This window comes from Cryptomeria japonica, chromosome 4 (genome assembly GCF_030272615.1).
Source record: "Cryptomeria japonica chromosome 4, Sugi_1.0, whole genome shotgun sequence".
Lineage (NCBI taxonomy): Eukaryota > Viridiplantae > Streptophyta > Pinopsida > Cupressales > Cupressaceae > Cryptomeria > Cryptomeria japonica.
Window position 1 is genome coordinate 617,006,149 of NC_081408.1, and position 17,543 is coordinate 617,023,691.

Here is a 17,543-nt window from a genome sequence, read left to right on the forward strand (position 1 = left end):
TATAGCATTCACATTGAGAGATGGTCTTTTAGATGCTTTGGTGGGCTTAGAAAGATTATATCCAAGTCCAAATGAATATTCATGCATGTTATGTTCTAAAGGAACTTTAATTCCTTGTTCATTTGCGCCACAACCATTTCCACTATAGCCACTCTTAACCAAAATATGGAAACCACGACCATAACGATTAGCCATTTCAGAAAGAAAAGGTGGTTTTTCATAAGACAAAGAATCAAATTCTTCAGAATGAGAAGCGGCCAAAAAATTATTGCTCATAGGTTCAGGTAAGACTGATTGATCTCTAGTTTCTTCCTTCTTTTTAACTTTAAGCTCTCTAGGAGGAACCCTATACTCACCTACAAAGGTGGGATTAAAATCAAGAGATCCCCAATCGTCTTCTGTGAGAACCTTCTCAGGATCAAAAGCCTTTTCATGTGTAGATTCGAGTTGAGAAGAATCTTCTTCAGGAACTTCAGACTCATCCAAAGAATTTTGATTATCAGAGGGTAATGATTCATCCATAGGTATCTTGTTTAACGAGTCATCACTAGAAGAGGAAGGCTTAGAAGAACTCCCTTTGGAAGTAGATGTTTGCAAACAAGCTTGAAAATTAGTATCACCTATCAAGGTATATGTCTTATTATTATAAATAAATTTAACTTGTCTATGCAATGTAGAGGGGACAGCTTGCATACTGTGAATCCAAGGTCTCCCTAATAACAAGTTGTATGTTAGATTTCCCGACATAACATGGATAGGAGTAGGCAAAGTAACAGGTCCCACTGTGATGGGTAAGGTGATAATACCTAATGAGGACTTAGCCACATTATCAAATCCTCGAATGGGATGAGAGTCAGGCTCAATAAGGGATGTATCCACATTCATCTTATGCAATAGATTAATGCTACACACATTAAGGCTAGAGCCATTATCTACTAGTGTTCATCTTATAGCAGTGCCATTTATGATAACCACAATCATCAAGGGATCATATTGATGTTGAATTTCACTAGTAGGCAACTCATCTTGAGTAAACACAATTTGAGCTTTAGGATTCATCACAGAGTTAACCAAAGACACGATATTACTAGATGTATTAGGTGGAGGAACATTCAAATCTTTCAAGGCATCTTGTAACATTCCATGATGAGCAGAAGAAGTTTGGATCAAATCCCAAAGGGATATCTTAGTAGGGGTAGCTTTAAGTTGTTCTATGAGATCATATTTCTTACCACGAACTTGTGAAATACATGGAGCTTGTGGAAGAATTGGTTGAGGACTAGGAAGAGAAACTGGAGTAACAGGAGGAGGATTAGGCTGCCTATTATTTCTAGTATTATAGGTATGAGCAACCGCATTATAACTCTCTCTAGTCAATTTCTTAGCATACTCATAGGGGCTCTTAGTAGAATAACCTCCTTGCACAGTAATAATAGGTTTGTTAGGAGTGCAAAAAGAATCATTAGCATAACCACCTTGAACCACTAAGATAGGCTTATTTAAAGGTTGAGAATTTTGAGGAGGACAAGCACCTTGGACAGTGAAGAGAGGTTTGTTAGGTGTTTCATTCACATGTATCAAATTGATTGAGGATGGTTTAGAGGAATGAACAAAAGTGTTGGAAGAATTATTGATAGTCTTCTCTTGCACTAAAGTCTTATCACGGATTAGATCAATTTTAGGAGAGAGACAAGGGGTAGGCATTGATGTTCTAGTAGGAAAAGTAATACTAGGAAAGGTCATATCATCCTCTATCATCAAAGGATCTACATGGGGAATAAACTCTCTAGGAGAAGGATCAACATTACTCTCTAAAGTCTCACCTTTGAGATGGAGATCTTTGAAAGAGATGTTAACCATCTTGCCTTGAACTAGGGTTTCCTTATGAGTAGAACCAAGTTGAGGAGAGGGAGATGCTTTATTTTTAGAGGGAGAATAATTGAGATTCAAGGAAGGTCAGAAACTATCAAGGGAGTTTTCAATCTTGATTTCATCCCCTTTGGCTAGGGTTCTCTCATGGGGTAGAGAATAATCTACAGCTTCTTCCAATGGTTCATCCCAAATAGGGAAGTGGTTGAAAGGAATGTTTGAAGTATTGTCAATTTCGGGAGAAGAGATAACATTGTTTATTAATTCCTCATCCTTAAGAGGGAGAGCATCAATAGATGTGTTAAACTCATCCTTTTTCCTCAAAATATGTTCAATATGATCTTTAGGGGAGAGAGAATTAAGGAAATTGCTTATTATTTCATCTTCTTTCTCTAAGGGATGCTTATGGGTAAGACAAACTTTAGGAGAAGGGTAAGCATTTATCATTAATTCATCATCTCTAGTGGGAATTTTGTTGGAAAAGGAAATGCCATCACTAGGAAATGTAGGGATAATGTCATCTTCTTGCACAAAAGGATCCTCATGAAGGGAGTGTTTTTTAGGAGGAACATGAACATATTTCTCCAAAGATTCATGCTTAGGAAGGAGATCTTTGAAAGAAGTGTTCATAACCTCTTGTTGCACTAACATGCCCCCATTGGAAGGACCAACTTTAGGAGAAAATAAGTCAATGTCCATCAATGCCTTTTCACTTAGAGAAGAATCATGTAGGGAAGGTGAAGTAACATTAAGAAAGGTGTTTATGATATCATTCTCTTCCTCTAGGATAGCTAAATAGGAAGGGCACATTTTAGGAGAATTGTCAAGATCACTCTTAAAGTCTTCATCCTTAGAGCATGGGAGAGTCTCAAAGGGATTGGTAGAAACTCTTTTAGGCACTAAAATGTTGTTATAGATGGGGGGAGGTTCTTTAGGAGAAGGAAAAATTGAAACAAGGGAAGCTAACCCATTATCACATCTATGAAATGAATGCATCATGACAACAATTTTCCTCTTTCAAATGATAGCACATGCAAAATAGAAGGAAATGTTTAATTTTAACCAATGCAAGCACTTAGAATGTAGATTTAGAAAATGAAATTTATGATTCAAATGAGTTCCTAAATCAGATTTGAAATTATTGATCCCAAATAAGCTATCCACAAGTTCAACTTTGAATTGAAAAATTAGGGTTTTGGCAAAAATTTCCTCTAGATTTTTGAATCTTGCAAGAAATTAAAACTTGTAAATACGAATTTGAATTTGAAATAGCATAAACACTCAAATTTGAAAACATAAATCATAATTAGAGAAGATTGGGGTTCACGTCGGGTTCACCAAAATGTGTAGGAGAAAAAGTGACACTAAGCAAACATGCCCTAATCTCACTTTCAACCACACACTTGTGGAATACGAAAGAACCTAGAGGTATCACACAATTGGCTACTTATTTTTGTGGAAGAGAGAGCCACAGGCTACCTATTAGGATTTCTATTCCTTTGTTGCAATTGAAAGATAAAATGATGCAAGCTCAATTCCTAACCCCAAAGTGCAAGTATGAACTAATAACAAGATTGCAGAATTGAACTTAAACTATGGAAAGATATAAACACAAGAATAAGACAAGAATGCAAATGCGTACCCGAAGTCAAAATCTAAGTGAAAATTTTCAGGATGGGGGCGCGGGCGCCACTGTCCTGATTCTGCCCCTGAAACTGCTCCTGAAACTGTTGTTTTGCAACCTGAAAAGCTGTCAGAAAAATGCTGAAACTTGCTGTCTGACAGAAGGACCAGGGCGCCCAGTGCCCCTGTCCTAGGGACCAGGGCGCCCAGCGCCCCTGTCCTGGTAGGACCAGGGCGCCCCACACCCCTGTCCTGGTCTTTTTCTCTGCAATTTGGTGTGTTGTTCCGTCTCAGTCTGCTTCCATCAGATCTGCAAGTTGCGGCGTCCTTCAAATCCCGAAACCTGCACTTATATCTGAAAAGGGTTGTAGGGCAGCTATATAGGGTTTTGCCTTAGTCAAACCCCCTCTTTGGTGATTTCCACCTCCACGAATAACCAAGTTGTATAGTAAAAGTTGTGTGTGCAGACCTTGTGTGTGTGCAAGATCCTAAAATGCAAGTAAGCAAACTAGAGCAACCTAGAAAGTAAACCCTAATTGCTTGTAAATGATAATGTAAATGCTCCAAATCAAGATGCAAAGTGACCTAAAGCATGAGTACAAATGATATGATGAAGCTTATGCAAAGACATGAAAACAACATGAAATCATACCCAACCCCAAGGGAGGGGTACAAGCCAATCTTCAGTCGGTGATCCCTTATTGTTCTTCAATGCCTTCAAAGCCTTAAATGAATGAAATTGATGAATGCTTGATTGATGGATGTTAAATGTTGTTGAAATCTTCAAAGATCTGCTCTTTCGCTGCATAGAAGGTCCCTTAAAACCAAAAATCTCTGGATCCTTTCAAATGAAGAAAGAGAGCTCTTATATATGAAACCCTAGGTCTTAATTTCAACTTTTGGCCGACCTAGAGATTGAATCTCCCGCCAATATCTTGGGGTTAAGCTTTATTTTATGATTGGATTGCGCTCCTAAAATTTTGAGAAAAATGTCCGGGACCATGTGCACGCCGGGTGCCATGGTCCCGACAACTTTTTACCAAATTTTTAGGGCCGTCGAATATGATGATTTTAGAGCGAATCCCGAAGTTATAGCTGATTTCGAGATGTTTTGACCCCTGAAATCAAGCCCCCAAGTTCAAAATAGGACCTAATTAGGGTTTTTGATTAAATGATGTATTGGGAGAATAAAATGAAAGGGGCACACTTTAATGAAAAGGGCCCAACTTTATGATATGGGAGATGATAAAATAGAACCTTAGACCTAATTACTTTAATTAATTAAGTGCTAAAGGGGAAATGCAATGCAAAATGCAAAATGCACCAAGGCGGGTGCTAAACTAGGTGTGAAATTGTACCACCCTAGCAAGTGCGTACAATTTACGACGCTACAATTAGATACATGTGTGTTCATTTTTCTTTATAACTTTTGATCTACTTATCAAATTTTGAAAAAAATATATATAGGATTGTTCTAAACTTCATTCTTTACAACTTGATTTTCTTTTTAGATTTTTTAATTATTTTAGTGCAAGTTATGTTTTTTATTAGGGGAAAAACAAGTTTTGAAGGGATCTTGAAACCCTTTACAAAATATCCTTAAAAGATAATAGCATTAAGAAACAAGAAAAGACAAACTGCCAAAAAACTAGCACAGTTATGGGCAAAAATCAGCAAAAAAGCCCAACAAAACCAGCCACATCCAACCATAACAGAAAAGAGACAAAAAAAAAATTACTTAAAGTTTTTTAGGGCATTAGCCAAATTTCCACTAATCCCTTGTAAATATTTAATATTATACCTAAGCTTAGGGATATCCTTGGAAGAGGCCACAACTACTTTTTTCATGCTTGCCCTTATTCTTTTCACCACTCCACCAGGAGCACTTTCCACTGTTCCTACCTCAATAGCATCCTCATCAATATCTAGATCCATGATAGGTTTGGGGGTGTTGGAACCATCAAGGAACTTGGTAATTTCCTCTAAATTCTTAGTCACGGAGGAAAGAATATCTAGAATCATTAGTAGAAAGTTTTTCATAGTTGTTTTTCCTTCCTCCAGATTACCAATCTAAGCTTCCAGCTTCTCCACTTTTTCCTCCATTCCTTTATTCCACTGCTCCTGGTTTATTTCAGCTTTCTTCCCTTTCTCTTCCTGTTGCTTGTCAGTTTTTTCCAAATTCTCTATTCCTTCATAAACCCACCTGTCAAAAACCATACGAGTCTCAGACTGGTTTTTGAGTTTATCTAGAATTATCCCCTCTCCATATTTATCCTGATCCCTGCTCAAATTCTCCTTGTCCTTCTCCTGCTCAATTTCCATTTCCCTTTCCTCATTAATCTTGTCCTGCTCCTCCATAGGCTGGTTGTTAACAATTCCTATGCTCACACTATGGGTCAAACTATTTTAATCAGAGACTTCCTCAGCTCCTCCTTCCTCTTCCCCCACTTCCTCTTCCTTCTAGCTCTCCTCTCCTTTAGACTTATTAGTCCCCATCTCACTTCCATCTTTTCCAATGTCCTCTAAACCCTTGTCCTCTTGAATTTTCTCCCTAGTAGCTTTTTTACCTTTTTTGCTCTGTGTCCCCTCATCCTTGCTAGGCCCACCTTCCTCCATCTTCCTCTTTCCTTTCCTCGGTGACACCGACAATCTCTTGTTTTCCTAGATAGCCAGAATCTTGCAATGCTCATAAATGAGCAAAATAAGGCCGCAATGAAGCACAGGCGAAGAAGGGTTCTTGTTGGGCTTATTCAAAGACCATGACAGAAATCATCTTCTCATGTCTAAAATGATTTAAAAGCACAAAATGGTATGTGTGGACCCTAGTAAAATGACCCTCCACAGTAATATATTCCACAATTTCATTAATCACACAACCCCATATTTTTTTAATATTGGAAGCATCATAATACCCCCCGTAGCTTTTCCTATTTTCGCTCTCTCCTTCTCTTTACGCGGAAAAAGCTTAACTGCATTATTAGACACTTTTAGGTCTCTAAAGAAGTTAAGACCAGAGTGGGGCATACCTATTACCATCGCAATGAGATCCGCATCCAGCTTAAACCTAACACCATGAATTTTGAAGGAGTCGTTTATCCAGTTTTCAATGACTTTGGTTGCCACTAGGTTAACTCTGCCTTTATCATAGTCAACCATCTTTTCCATAAAATTCATCATGAATCCTTTCTCCATCTTTGCCCAAACCTTAGGCATCTTCTTCCATGTAGAAATTATCAGGTTCCTCTCTTCTCAGATCCTCTCCCATTTTAGATTTCGATTTACAATTTCTCTTCTTCTGCAACTTCAGAGCTTTCTTCCCAATGACACTTGAATTTTTGAAAATGCATACCCACAAAGTGTGCGAAGAATTAATATTCTTGATTAGGACTCTGCCCTTCTGACATGTCATCATTACCTTTTTAAATATTTGAATATTACTCATTACAACATTCATGATTAATCATGTGATCCCTCTTTCCCCATGAATCTGTCCTTTCTAATAAGTTCTTTAATATTAAAATCCATATTAACTTCCCCATTCCATATACATTGAGCTTCAGAATTTACACGAAGGTTCGCTAACCCATCCACAACCCCATTTTTTTCTCTAAAGGCATGTTCTATAATAATAGATTTAAAGCTATCAATTATTTCTCTAGCTTTAAAAATAATATTTTATATAATCCATGAAGGCTCAATTTCTCCCTTGAGGCATTTAATTATGTTAAGTGAGTCTCCTTCCAACCATAGATTATCATGGTTAAGATCTTTTTCAATAATCAAAGTGTTCAAAGCCACTAATGCTTCAGCATAATGACTTGTTTGATTACCCAAGGGGCCAGCAGCTGCCACAAGGCAACTTCTAACAAAATTCCTGACAATGTCCCCATAACTAGCTTTCCCTGGGCTCCCCTTAGAGGCCCCATCAAAATTGGCCTTAATCCATCTGTGAGAAGGAAGCACCATACAAGACCATCCCTACCCTTATCCACACTGATTTTGTTAATGGATAAATTCCATCTTTCATTAAAATCTTCTTTAGCAGCTAAACCATGCTCAGTTCCATTTAGACATTCAAAAATCCCTTTATAGATTTTATCCACCACCACTTCACGGTTAGCACTTTTATCCCTAAAAATCATGTTGTTACGCTCCTTCCAAATGTTCCATATTACATTAGGGAGAGTAAGTTTCCAAATCTCAACATTCTTATAATTATAAGAAGGACAATACCATTGCTGCCAGAACTCTTCCAAAGAGTTTGGGAAAACCCAGCTCAACTTCCACCTACTAAAAATAATATTCCAGATTTCTTGACTGAAAATACACTGGTAGAGGATATGACAAGCAGACTCCTCCTCCCTGCAACAAAGAGAACACCTATTAGGAAAAACAAATCCACACTTATGGAGATAATCAAGAGTTAACACATTATTTTGGATAAAAATCCAAAAGAAGATATTAATTTTGGGCGTCGGCTTCTTTATCCACACTTCAGCCCACAAAGGGATCTCATCCAAAACTTTGTTGTGGATAGACACTATTGAAGACACAAAATATTTTCCATCTGTAGTTTCCCTCCAAATCAGATAATCCTCAACATTGTCCATTAAATATTTAGAAGAAAGCAAAATCTCTAGAAATTTTAATCTTGGACAAAGCTGGCTGAACTCAATCCACTTCCAATTTCTCCAGTAGTCTCTAACAAAGACTCCATACCTACTTTTGAACCAGTCTTTCCATTCCTTAAGGATAGGAATTTCCTCCAGCGGTTTATCCATAAGCCATCTATCCTCCCAAAATCTAATAATTCTCCCATTTCCCAATCTCCACATTCTTCCAACTATTGCCCAATCTTTAGCCGTTTGAACTACATTCCAAATTGCAGATCCTTCAACAAAAAAAGCATTTTCCATAAATTCTTCCTCAGATGGTTGCATGTAAAGGTATTTCTTTTTCCAAATTAAATTTCATTCTCTTTCCTCCCCTTTCATTCTCCAAATTTGTTTAGCTAACAAGGCATTATTCATAGTTATGATATTCCTTAGTCCCAAACCCACATATGCCTTAGGAGTACAAATATTATTCCAAGCAATAAGGGGGATTCTATTTTTATCTTCCACTCCCAACCATAAGAATTTTTTTTGAATTCTTTCGATTTCCTCCGCAAACTTTCTGAGGATTCTAAATAGACAGAGGGCATAGATAGGAAAATTTTGAAGGGTATCTTTAAGCAACGTCACCTTTCATGCTTGGCTAAGGAGGGCTCCTTTCCACCCCACCAACTTGGTATTGAATCTATCAACCAGCTTCATCCAGAAATTCTTCGAAGGCTTTAGGCATAGTGAGAGACCCAAATAGGTTGAAGGAAACTCAACAATTTTGCATCCAAGGATTCTTTCTATCCTTCTTTGTCTATCCTCAGGGGTATTGATAAAGAACAAAGAACTCTTATCCTAATTTATTTTTTGACTAGAAGTAGTTTCATAGGAATCCATAACACTCTTCATGTTTCTTGCTTTCCTAATGGTAGCTTCTCCCATTATGATCGAACCATCAACAAACTATTCATGAGTACAGGTTATGTTGGAAGATGAAGGTTTAAGGCCTTTGATTTTCCCTTCTTCCACATTTCTCATAATAAATCTACCCAAACTTTCAGCCAAAATAGTAAACAAGATAGGAGAGATGGGATCCCCCTATCTTAGGCCTCTAGTACTTTTGAAGAAATTGGAAGGGGATCCATTAATAATAACTGCAGAGGTAGAAGTTCCAGTCAATTGAGAACAAAGTTGAATCACCTTTTCCCCAAACCCAAAAGCTTTCATAATTATGAAAAGGAATTGCCAATTCACTTTGTCATATGCCTTAGACATATCGAGCTTAAGAAAAAAGCCCTATTTTTAGTAGCAGTTAAAGAATTAATGTTCTCATGAAAATAAATAATAGAATCCAGAATCTATCTACCAGGGACAAAACCATTCTGTTGAGCCAAAATAATGCGGGGATGAATATCCAACATTCTAGAAGTAAGAACCTTAGATATAACCTTGTAAATAGAATTACAAAGGCTGATAAGTCTGAACTTATTAAGTGAATCATCTCCAGAGATCTTAGGAATAAGAATGATAAAGGTAGCATTGAGTTCTTTTAGAAGCCTCCTTGAACCAAAGAATTCTTTAACTCCATTACAAATATCACTCTCCACAATATGCCAAAAGTTCTGGAAAAAGAACATAGGGAATCCATCCGGACCAGGAGACTTATCTCCATGAAAAGAAAACACTTACGTGCATGCTCAATGATGTGATTTTTTGGATGCATCCACTTTGATAAATTATGATAAATAATAAAAAATTACAAAAAAATATACAATTTCTAGTACTAACTTTTATTATATTTCTACCAATGGGTTTTTCAAAATACTAAATGCAACAAAAAATTAATGGGATGTACACCAACCAATATGTTATATTTAAGTCAAAAAATAGGAACACTTTTATGTGCATGGAACATTTCATCATTTTAATTATAACTGTATTGAAAAACTTCAATAGTTTAGAAACTAGATTTAGAGTACTACAATTCTTGTTCTATTTGTAACTTCAAATTTTGAGTGCATGAATCTCAAATTACTCATCCAAGTTCAAGTTTAGCCAATTGAAAAAAAGGAAGGCTACTTTTCACCCCATTTTTGTATATCATTTACATGCAATTACCCTAATGACGATATGATCAAAATAAAGAAATATCATGAGCCAAATTAATGAAAAAATATATTATTGATACTTCAAGATATAATTTTTTTACTATTACATAAATTACTAAATTTAATGTCCTTTTATAATTAAAGAGATGCAACATAAAAAATGGCATTTATCTGCTCTCTCCCTCTATTTCTCTCCTTCTTCTTCTATCTCTTAATATCACTTTAACTATGTCTCTATGTCTCTCTTCTCTTTCTCAACCTCTCTATCCTCTCTCTCTTTATCTCTCTCTATCCCTTGTTTCTCTGCCTACCCCTCCCCATTATTCTCTATTTATCTCTCTCACCCTCTCCCTTTCCCTCCCTTTCCCTCTCATTTAATCTCTTTCTAACACTCTCTCACCATTTATTTATGTTTATCTCACTCTACTTTTTTATCTTTATCCCTCTCCATATCTATATTTCTTCCTCTCCCTCTCCCTCTCATCTTTCTCTCCCTCTCCTTCTCCCTTGATCTTTTTTATCTCTCTTTGCCTCTCCCTCTATCTCTTTATCTCTCTATCCTCCCTCTCACTTTATCTTTCTCCATGTTCTTATCTCTCTCCTTCTCCCTCCCTCTCTCTATATATTCCCCCCTCTCCCCTCTCTTTTTATGTATTTATCCCTCTTTATCGCTCTATCTCTCTATCTACCCCTTTCTCTATCTTCCTCTAACTCTCTAATTCTCTAGCTCTCCCTCTCCCTCTATCTTTGTATCTATCTATCCTCCCTCTCACGTTATCTTTCTCCCTATTCCTATCTCTCTCCTTCTCTCCCCCTCTCTTTGTATATATCCCCCTCTCCCCTTCTCTATATCACTCTCCCCTCTCTTTTTATGTATTTATCCCTCTCTATCACTCTATCTCTCTATCTCACTCTAACTCTCTAATTCTCCATCTCTCCCTCTCCTTCTATCTCTTTATAACTCTCTCTCATATTATATATCTATTCCTCTCTTATTCTAGCTCTCACTATCTATTTATCTCTCCCTCCCTCTCCTTTTCTACTCTCTTCCTCTCTTACTCTCTATCCTCCCTTTCTCTTTATCTCTCTCCTTTCCCCTTTCTCTCCCTCCCCCTCTCTCCCTTCATCCCTCGCTATCTATATATCTCCTCTCTAAATCTCTTCCTCTCCCCCTTCACCTCTCTTATATGTCTTTCTATCCCTCTGACCATTTATTTATGTTTATCTTTCTCTCACACACTCTTTATCTCTCTTTATCTCTCTTTCTCGCTCACTCTTCCTCTTTATCTCTCACTCTTCCTCTCCATCTTTGTATCTCGCCATCTCTTTATCTTTCTCTACCCTCCTCTCTCCATCTCCCCTTCCCGATCTATCTCTTTCTATCTATCTAGTGCCCTTATCTAGACATCATTGTCATTCACCTATTTAAAACCCCTATTTATACATATATATCATTTGCACTTGTCTAATGTCTATGTCTAGACATGTATTCTATTTACACCTTTCTATAACCCTTTTAAAGATATGTATGCTAGTTATAATGCCCCTTTGTTACAACTTAGCAATTACAAAGCCTAGATTTGTCTAACTTTCTCCAATCTTCTAACCTTTATGTACAAGATGTCACTTCTAGTTCTAATCAATGTATTTTATTTTATTTATTTTTATACAAGATTAAAATATGATATTTTTATCCATCCATATTTTCTATGTAACTTGAGTTCTTAAGTCTAGTTATATAGACTATATAACTTAAGTGAAAATTTGAAGTTTACTAGACTTAATTTATGAATAGAAGGTGGATCTATCCTATCCTTACTAGAAACCTATGTCATTTGTAGATCGACTTAGTGTGCCTATCTAGATACCTCTAGCATACACATCACTGCTTTGGCAAAGGGAACCTCTTTTCGCTTCTAAATTTGGACAATCAATTCACATATGCTTTGTCAACCCATATTATTAGTAACACTGGCATTATAAGATTTCTTTTCTTAATAATTTTATCTAATCTATAATCTATAATGATAATATTGTCAATTGAATGAAACACATAATACACTTGCCCCACCCAGAGTGCTATCACCAAAGAAATATTGTCTTTCATCCATTAAGAGTAATCCCTCTAGATTGTACTTGGTTGTTAGTGGGTTAGTCTCTCTCATTATCATACAATTATTGAGCTACAAAAGTGAAGAAGAGCTGCTCATCACTAAAATAATGCAAGTGATGATATTATTCTGATTTCTCCAACTATTTTAAGCCATTGATAATGAGATGATGTGTTTCCACCTCTTATTTTTTCGATGTATTAGAAAAAGCTTTATTTTTGTTTAATCCCACTTCACGTTGAGAATACATTGGACTTTGGAGTTTGATTTTTTTAGTTTCCCGAGGACAAATACATTATAATGCTCGTGGTATATTCAGCATTCTCACTTTTGACTTTTGACCATTTATTAATAAATATAAATTTGACATTTCTAAAAGGAAATGAAAATAGACGGTTTTATTTATAGGTTTGAGTACCTTTATGATATATATGTATAACACATTCAAATCCATGGTATCATAAATGATAGATTTACACGCATTCTTGTATATGTCTATAGCTATAATAATGATAGATTTGGAGGTAAATATATATTGAGTGCATATTATAGGAAAAGAAATAGATACATTATTATCATATATCATATATAATAATTGATATGTTTGTGAAGGCATTTATGTTTAAATATGTGGATATCTTATAACTAGCTTCAATTTATTTCAATCTTTTAATAATCAATTTTCAATATAATCACTATGATAGTCTTAAGCTCATGATATGGTTTGACTAAACAATTATAAGGAAAATAAACTTTATTTGATTTAAATGTAATATAAAATACACTAAAAATAATAGAGGTGATTGATTAGGATTATTGGACTTACATATCTTTGCAACCTTGGTTCCAATCTATGTGAGCACAAACAGTTATCAAAACTACTCCATAAACAATGGTGTAAATGTGATTACTGATTCTTTTTATATCATTGAAGAAATACTCGTCTCTACTAAGCAGTGGGCATCCACCATATAAAATATAGACCATTAGCACTTCATATCTGCATAATGATTTATTCACCTAAGATAGAATATCATTCATCAAAGCATCAGAGCATGATGATTTATGCTAAATCTATGTTGTTATTGTGGGTCATATTTAGGCTAAGCACTAGCTTTGGAAATAAGGCAAATAGGTTGCTTATAAAGACAACGTTTTGCATAGTCAACATAGAAGAGAAAACACACATAAACAAACATCTTTATCTAGTTGGATATTGCTATTGCTAGGATATGTTGTTGTCATTGATGTCAACATATTCTTGTGTTGCTATGAGTTGCTTGGTGTTCTGGTGATTGTATTGAGTTGATATGGATGGTTTAACTGTTTGGGATGCTGGAATACTTCATTCCTTATTGGTTCCAGTGATCTGAAAGATTGCTTGGTCATATTATTTGATTTGGTTGATTTGGTGCTCCACAAGTTATCTTTCTAGTTTGAACTGTTGATGTTGAGTGTTCCTGTGAGTTAGCATGTTGATTGATGAAGATTTACATAAGTGGTGTTGGTGCAGCTATTGTGGATGCTTCTAATGTGCTTGTTGGTGTTTCTTGATCGTGTCATATTTTCTTTGGTGGTTTGCATTGATTCTTGTGCGTGTTCTTGGTGATTTTGTTGATCTGGTGATATTCTTCGTGTTGTACGGTATTCTTGGTGGTGTAGCGTATTGCGGATGATCTTGATGAATACTAAGAGGGGGGGTGAATTAGCATACAAATAAATACTGAACTCAAACACTTAAACAATTTAGTAGTTAATCGGTATAACAGATTTACTAACAAACTGGTTAAGACAAATGCAAACCAAACAACAAATACAACATTCACCCACAAGAGCACAATCACCATAACACAAGAGGTTTTGACGTGGAAACCCAAATGGGAAAAACCACGGTGAGCTAAAACTCACAAGTAACTATCTGCAGAATAGTAACCAGACCGGTTAAGGTCAAACCAGTTAGGGTCATACAATGTTCTTCCCCAGAATAGATCCTGTTAGGAATCTCGATCTCTGTTAGGAGATAAGTCCGATTAAAGACTACCTTGTGAGAGGATTTCAAATCCACAGTTGTGAACCACCTTGTTAGAGGATTTACAAAGGCTTTGTCAGGCCTACCCGGTTAAGGGTTTCAGAATTGTCGAAGATGTGAGTAATCAACAATTGAGTGGTCTAAATACTAGCACAATATGCTTGGTTAGATCCTTGATAGCTCATTGTTAATGCATTTCAGCATTACTTCAGTCTTCAATATCTCCACACTCTTCTTCTTCACACAGACCTAATCTTCTCTTCTATGATCGCACATACATAAACCTCATCAACCACCTAAAACCCTAACAATTACTAAAACCCCAGAAATGATGTCCTTATAAAAGAATATGATTTCATGTCGGTCCAATAGGATTACATTGCAAGTTCCTAGGTTTAGTGCATCTAGACACATTTGGTAACATGACACAAAATCACCGCCAAAGTGTTGGTGGAGGATAACTCATCACAAAAGTACCGGTTGGTAACTCATCACAGAGTAATACCAGTTCATACATTTAACCGATTATCAGTTCATACATTTTACCAATTGCTGGTTTGTCAAAATGAAGACTGGGAAAAATGATAACTGCCATTTTATTCCTTCATTCCGCTTGAGATCCTCGAACCGCTTGAGGTCTTCATACCGCTTGGGTCTTCATACCGCTTGAGATCGGTAAACATTTTCTGCAAAACACTGATAGTCTAAAGACTATAATACATAATACTGGTTGGAACAATTACCGGTTGAGCAATGAGCATAACTCATACATACAAAAAGTGATCTAAGAACAAGTGTGTGTCCATCAATGACAATCACAACATCATCAAAATACCAACAATCTCCCCCTTTGGCATTGATGGCAACACTTAGGAAAATTTTGACATCTAAGTATTTTACAACAAAAATATGCCATAATCAAAATTACTCCCCCTAAGCATATACACTATCCCTTTTTGTAGAAAATACAATGTATACTACTCCCTTAAAGAAATAACATGAAAGTATACATAGCATTCACTAAAATTTTAAATACAAAATACTACTCCCCCTTTGCCAACAATGACAAAGTACTGCAAAATAACCCCTTTTTCTCATTATCATTAATATAATAAATGTTTATGACAATAATGAGTGAAACTTATCAAAAATCGATTTAAAATCCTGCATAAAGGTCTTCATGGATAAAGACCACGACTCAAGTAATGAGGTAGCCACCTCACTTTCTGTTTGCATCTAGGATGCATGTTCTTCCATGACATCAATTCTGCTCATCTCTTGAGTGACCGTTAAGGCATCCAGATTGAGATATCATTTTTGAAGTATTTGCAGTCTGGGTAGTAGAACTAGTTGAAATTCCTACAAATCTCTAGTCCAATTGCTAATCTCCAACTCTATTCTGGCAGACTAGAGCTGAAACCGATGAACAGTTTGCCCATATGTAGTGAAGGAATCATAGGGCATCTTAAAGGTGCTTATATATGCCTGCAAATCAGATTGCAGTTTTTCCTTCTATGCAAGCACATCATCACAAAATAGATGGGGTTTTCCTATCTTACTAAGCAATACTTTTCCCTCATCCATAACATCTCTTATGTCCTTCTGAAGTTTAGACCGGAGCTCGTTCAGTTTCTTCACCAAGACAATGTTTAGTGCCTTTTGATGCTTCTTCTGTGTATTAGCTTCAACAACCTCTTCTAGGCATTGTACCTAGTCCTCCACAACTGTACATAGAAGTTTTAGTTGGGCCAGAGAGGAATCGGTATTGTGAAGGTTAGTACCAGGAATCAAACTGGTATGAGTTTCAACCGCAGTTTGAATAACATCTTGCTCCTTTTTCCTCCTTAATGCTTCCTTTCGCTCTTGTGCAAGCTTAATACTTTGGAGCAGCTTTGATTCGTTTGCATATTGGAGGTCAATAGGACTGGTGATATCAGCCGGTTTGGCTTGACCACCGGTTGCCTTTGGGGTCTCCACTTGTGTGCTCTTTGTCGCTTCCTTCTTCTCTTCGGCTCTTTGCTTTTCCTCTTCTGCCTTCTTTTGCTCCTCTGCTTCTTTCTTTTTCTTCTCTTCTTCCTTCTTTCTATCTTCTTATTTCTGCTTCTCTTCTTCTTTCTTCTTCTCATCTTCATTTTTCTTCTTCTCCTCTTCCTGTTTCCTCTTCTCCTCTTCCTGTTTTTTCTTCTCTCCTTCTGGTTTCTTCTTCTCCTCCTCTTTCTTCTTCTCCTCTTCTTTCTTCTTCTCCTCTTCCCATTTCTTCTTCTCCTCTTCCTGTTTCTTCTTCTCCTCTTCTTTCTTCTTCTCCTCTTCCACTTGTTTCTTCTTCTCTTCATCTTTCTTTTTCTTTTCCTCTTTCTCCACTTTCTCGTTGTCAGCCTTTTCTTTGTCTTGTTTCTGCTTCTCTGCCTTTTCTTTATCCTGTTTTTCCTTGCCTACTCTCTCTTTATCATCTTTTTCCTTTGTTGCATCTGGAGTGACATCTTCGTCGTCCAGAGAATCAATGTCAATAGTGTCCATCCATTTAGTAACTAGTTCTCCTTCAATGTCATATACCTCATCCGGTTTTCCGGTTTCTAGTTCTTGTTCAACCTTCTTGTTGGCTTCAAACACTTGGTGCAACCTCAGAGCAGCTTTGGCATGGGAGTGTGTATCTTTCACCACTTCAGAGACTTTTCCTTCCAGTAATAAGAGTCTTCTTCTTCTCATGAAGAAGAGGCCTTTGTACTTATCCATGATTTCATAAAGCTCAAAATTTGACACATCAGGAAAATATTGTACAAAGATTTCCTCTCTTATTTCCTATTCTTTTTCAATGGCAATGCACCATTTGTTATCTAAAAAATTGTATAAAGAATCTGGTGTCACTGATCTAATTTCTGATGGTGACCGGTCATTAATACATACATATTGGATGACTTCCTGTTCGACTTCCTCTTTTTCATTATCATTAAAATTATCAAAATGATCTATTAAATCACTTAGCACTTTTCTCCTAACATTCTTGATAGTCCTTTGATAATGTGTCAATGGTTTGTAAGAGGAAATTTCTATATTTACCAGTGCTGACGATGTCAGTTCATTGATGGTTGTCTTTGCCTTCTTTCTTGTTTGCCTAGTCTTCTTAGGCTATACGTCAAGTTCTGTATCCTCAGAATCCGGTGAGTTGCCTTTGGTCTTCCGCTTTCTTTCAAATACCTTGGCA